Genomic DNA, 5,938 nt, shown 5'->3' on the forward strand with positions numbered 1-5,938 from the left:
TGAGTGTTTCAACCAAGCGCTCTCGGTAGATGATGGCAATTTGCGAATTTCCATAAATAAATCCGACGTCACTACGCACCTAAATGGACTCCCGCACAGTTTATTAGAGATGTCTCGTTGGGGCCTGGGCTTCCGCTGAGCTCCAGCCCAATGCGCGTGACGTCACGGAGCACGCCGTCGGTGACGTGTCTGCTGTATTTTGCTCGATGAAAACAAAACAAGCGTTCATAATAATAAAATAAAATACAGATAAAGCAAGGGATGGCAATGCAAGAAGCTCAGGTATTCCCCCGCTGTTTATCGGTTATAAGAATATATGTCTGCGAGAGGGCTTTCTTTTCAATCTGTGTGAATAGACGGATTAAAAACTTGACAAAACTCCGTTAACCATTACAATGCCATCTATTTTAAGTCATTCAGCTTTTGTTGAAGGATTATTTAAATAAGTGTTTTAAAGAACAGAATTTATATGATTTGTCTTGTTCTGCACAAGCAGTGTCATGAACAAAATATTTTGTTCTCTGCTAATTAGTGAAATCTTATTCTTATTATGAAATATTATATGAATTGTTAAGGTAACAACTTTTCTTTATTAAAACGTGATTTGTAGCTTTCATGGAACATGAGCCAAGCTTCGAGTACAGAAGAGCATCCCAATGTTGCTATACTTGGCACTTATTAAAGACATGGCCTAATTAGATTTTGTATAATAAATGCATAAAAAAAAAAAACTTGAAAAAAAAAAAAAAAAAACTTGAAAAAAAAAAAACTATGATTGTACCACATTTTTGAGTGCACTTGTTTTCATCATCTTTTTAAGCTCATATAAAAATACCTTTCTTTGAGTTGAAATCGTTTTAGCTTATATGTACTGATTATAGAGAGAGAGACCCTGTGAAGGACTGGCGTCTGTCCAGGGTGTTTCCCCTGAAGGCCAAGACACTGGGATAGACTCCAACATCTCCACATAATATATAACGATGCTATGAGTGATCCTCCAGATTTATATCTGCTGTATTGTAGTGTATTATAGTGTTGCATCAGTTTTATCAGTGGTGCAATGACTCACGTCTGTGACACTCTTAAGTGTTCAAAGGCGATTCATATATTTAAATATTGGTCTGTTCTCAAAAAGTATAAAGAAAAATATGATCAGTTGTAACAGATAAAATAGCTGATGCTCAGACGCACACCTAAGCTTTGAAATGTATTGTGTTTGGATATGCACCATTTATACATAGATAGACCCCTTCAGATACATTTCAGAAACAGTGTTTTATCATGTTAAAGGACACAGTGTGTTTAAAGAGTAGTCACAAACACAGTATATACTGACAACACTCATTTACTATTTGTTGTTCAGTTTGCTTTATTTTGTATATTACCTAAGCTAGATTTTGAATCCAGGTCTTGTTCAGGTGATTTAACATGCTTGAAATGTGTCCATTTTTCTAAGATGTTTGCATATGTTTTGTGTACTTGCTTCAAAAGCCTGCGTCATATGAATGAGAACTGTGTAAAACCTCAACAGACCTGTGCTTATGGTCACTTTTGCCTCATGATGGTGCTATAAATTTAAAATCTTACTGAAAGATGGAACAGAGTCAGAAAAGATTTCTCTCTACTCAGTAAATCAGTTTTTAATTTGGTTTTACTGTCACGTGTTATTTTATGTTATTAAATACATGTGATTTATGTTTGCCTTTTTATTTTTTATATTTAATTTCTTCACTTTTAATAATGTTGCATATTTTTTATATTGCTGAATTTTCTTTTTTTTTCTGTCATGTTGGTGTTTTATCTTTCACCTGGATGTTTTAAGTTACACTGAGTAAATACAGCTGGATAAAATTAAAACTGTGTCTGTCTTAATTTCAGGCTGCAAAGCCAAAAAAATAAATAATAATAATAATAATGTTTTAAAGGGGGCTGATTCTGTTCAAAACACACAATCTATCTGTTCTCACAAATCTAGGAGCTGAAATGGTCAGATTTGATTACAGTTGTTGGTCATTCCTTCCTCTGTTCCATCTCCTCAACAAGAAACATGTGGAAATCAAACATCCCATCTAGGACAAAAGTGTGTTTTTTACAAGCAAAGCAGGGCTGTGCAAAAAATCGAATGCGATTTTCATGCACATCTCATCAGTAAAGACGCTCCTTTAATTAGAAGTATTATCTCCAGCATGTGTGTTCAGATCAGGGTTGCCAGGTTCACAACAAATCCTACCCTGTTGCTTCTCAAAACTAGTCCAAAACTAATCGCAATTCCAGGAGGTTCCCAGATAAGTTCGATTTTTTGCACAGCCCTAAAAAGCCTTCACTGTCATTATGCGCTGTTACAACCTCCTTCTCCCAGAAAACTTCTGTCCAACCCAATTAAAAGCAACATTAACGGACTGATGCATGAGCCGCTGAGCAGAGCCTTCAAACACATAGCTGAGATCAGTTTATCTGCTGCTGCAAAGCCAAGTTCAGGGGGAAGTTGTGGCCTAGTGGTAAGAGAGTTTGACCCCTAACACTGGGGATGTGGGTTTGAGTCTCGGGCTGGCAATACCACAACTTAGGTGGCCTTAAGCAAGGCACGGAAACCCTAACTGCTCCTGGGTGCCGCCACATAAATGGCTGCCCACTGCTGCTGTGTGTGTGTGGGCGTGCAAGCGTGGGTGTGTTGCACTTTGTATGGGTTAAATGCAGAGCACAAACTCTGAGTATGGGTCACCATACTTGGCTGTATGTCATGTCATGTCACTTTCACTTTTTTTTCAGATGCTCAAATGTATTTTGATCATATTTTTTTTTAAAACAAAAGTTTAAAGGGGGGTTGAAATGCTATTTCATGCATACTGAGTTTTTCACACTGTTAAAGAGTTGGATTCCCATGCTAAACATGGACAAAGTTTCACAAATTAAGTTGTACGTTTGAAGGAGTATTTCTGTTCCAAAAATACTCCTTCCGGTTTGTCACAAGTTTCGGAAAGTTTTTTTCGAGTATGGCTCTGTGTGACGTTAGATGGAGTGGAATTTCCTTATATGGGTCCTGAGGCACTTCTGCCGGAAGAGCGCGCTCCCGTATAGCAGAGCACTGAGAGCACAACAGACTTCACTGATCAGAGCGAGAGCGTCGCCAAATGTCACAAAAGAAGTGTGTTTTTGGTTGCCAGGGCAAGACAACCCTGCACAGATTACCAAAGAAAAAACAGCATTAAGGGACCAGTGGATGGAGTTTATTTTTACAGAGCATCAACGGAGTTGTGCAAGTGTTTGTGTTTGTTCCCTGCATTTCTAAAATGCTTGTTTTACAAACAAAGCCCAGTTTGACGACGGATTTGTGTATCGTTTATTTCTTGAAGGGGGGGTGAAATGCTATTTCATGCATACTGAGTTTTTTACACTGTTAAAGGGTTGGATTCCCATGCTAAACATGGACAAAGTTGAAAAAATTAAGTTGTACGTTTGAAGGAGTATTTCTGTTCCAAAAATACTCCTTCCGGTTTTGTCACAAGTTTCGGAAAGTTTTTTTTTCAAGTATGGCTCTGTGTGACGTTAGATGGAGCGGAATTTCCTTATATGGGTCCTGAGGCACTTCTGCCGGAAGAGCGCGCGCTCCGTATAGCAGAGCACTGAGAGCACAACAGACTTCACTGATCAGAGCGAGAGCGTCGCCAAATGTCACAAAAGAAGTGTGTTTTTGGTTGCCAGGGCAAGACAACCCTGCACAGATTACCTAAAGAGAAACAGCATTAAGGGACCAGTGGATGGAGTTTATTTTTACAGAGCATCAACGGAGTTGTGCAAGTGTTTGTGTTTGTTCCCTGCATTTCGAAGATGCTTGTTCACAAGGCCCAGTTTGACGACGGATTTGCGTATCGTTTATTTCTTAAGGATGATGCAATCCCAAGGAAAAAGGGTCACGATCGTGTGTTGGAACCGCAGGCGGTGAGTAAAACTGCTTCAAATATCTCTGCCTCCTTGTTAGTGCGTCCCCTCCCATGCCAGAGACCCGGGTTCGAGCCCCGCTCGGAGCGAGTCGTTGCTGCTGCTGCTTTCGTTCAGTTTCAGCCTCTGGATCTGATTCTGGATCATAAATAAACGGCTGAATCTGACTGTAAAGCCATGGTTTGTTTTGGATGATGGTTTTTCCCTCACGGTAATGTCACAGTTTCCACATGCTCTCAACGCAAAAGCCAATTCGCGCTCGTGATTCTTTAGCTCCGCCCACACGTCACGCCTCCAGTCGGTCGTGTTTTTCCGGCAAAAATCGGTACAGACTATCTTTCTCTTATGAATATAATAAAACTAAAGACTTTTTGGATTTATGAAGGATGCAGTACTACTCTATATGTACTCAAGATTAACAGGATATTGAGTGAAAACGAGCATTTCACCCCCCCTTTAAGGATGATGCAATCCCAACGAAAAAGGGTCACGATCGGGTGTTGGAACCGCAGGCGGTGAGTAAAACTGCTTCAAATATCTCTGCCTCCTTGTTAGTGCGTCCGCCTCCCATCGGAGACCCGGGTTCGAGCCCCGCTCGGAGCGAGTCGTTGCTGCTGCTGCTCTCGTTCAGTTTCAGCCTTCACAGCTGTCACAGCTTCCAAACGCTCTCAACGCAAAAGCTTACTGGCGCTCGTGATTCTTTAGCTCCGCCCACACGTCACGCCTACAGACGCTCGTGTTTTTCTGGGAAAAATCGGTACAGACTATCTTTCTCTTATGAATATAATAAAACTAAATACTTTTTGAAGTTATGAAGGATGCAGTACTACTCTATAGGTACTCAAGATTAACATGATATTTAGTGAAACGAGCATTTCACCCCCCCTTTAAGTAAAACTTTATTACTTAACCTATTTAAACATTTTTCTGTGATCAGGATATCAAATGTATCCCAATGCCAGGTTTTGAAAAACACATATTGAAGGTTTGATCAGAACCAAAACTGAATTTTGTTATCCCTTCCAATTTATTCTTCTGCTTCTTTTAAACAACCCATTTTCAATCTTTGATCTAATCCAAGCCAAAAATCCATTCAAATTTATGTTCAACAGCTGATCCTAGAGAGTTGATTTCAGGAATAAAATGTAACTTTAAACTGGTCAAATTAGTGATAAAGATAAAGTAAATAGTTGACATTAGGTTATCTATTAAGTCTTGCAGTTCAGTAAGTAAATGAGTAATCAATTTGTGAATATCAAATAATATTGAATTTGAACTCAACAAAACAACTCAAACTTAATTTCTAAAGCACTTTCAACACCATGACAGGAACCAAAGAGCTGTACAGAGAAAAATAAGATAAAAAAAATAATGTAAAAAAAAATAATTATAGTAAAGTAATAATACCAACAAATAACATGCACAGCTAAAAAGCATGTTCACAAGCTAGAGAGCACAAATGAGTTTTAAGTGCACCCTGAAAAACACCCAAAGTTAGAGAAGATCGGAAGATAGGAGGAAGGGCATTCCAGAGCCTAGGAGCTACCATAGAGAAAGCACAATCCCCTCTACATTTTTAGACAAGATCACCATTAGGAGTAGTTGATCATTTCAGCGCCGAGATCTGCGGGATTGACAAATATTAATTAAATCAAATGACCATTCACAGCCTTGAAAAAAAAACATACAAAAACACCTTGTAAAGAATTCTGTATCGTATAGGTAACCAATGGAGTTTGATTAACGCAGGAGTAATATGCTCTCTTCCCTTTGTACCTGTTAAAAGTCTGGCAGCGGAGTTCTGAATAAGATACAAATGAGAGAGAGCTGATTAAAGCCCAGATACAACACATTACAATAGTCCAAATGAGATGACACAAAAGCATGAACAACCTTCTCCGTATCTTCAAAAGAGGGGATGGATTTCAACTTAGATAATGATCTTAGATGGAAAAAGATATTTTTAACAACAATAGTAATCTGTTTGTCAAATTTGAGC

Source organism: Carassius auratus, chromosome 14 (assembly GCF_003368295.1).
Source record: "Carassius auratus strain Wakin chromosome 14, ASM336829v1, whole genome shotgun sequence".
Lineage (NCBI taxonomy): Eukaryota > Metazoa > Chordata > Actinopteri > Cypriniformes > Cyprinidae > Carassius > Carassius auratus.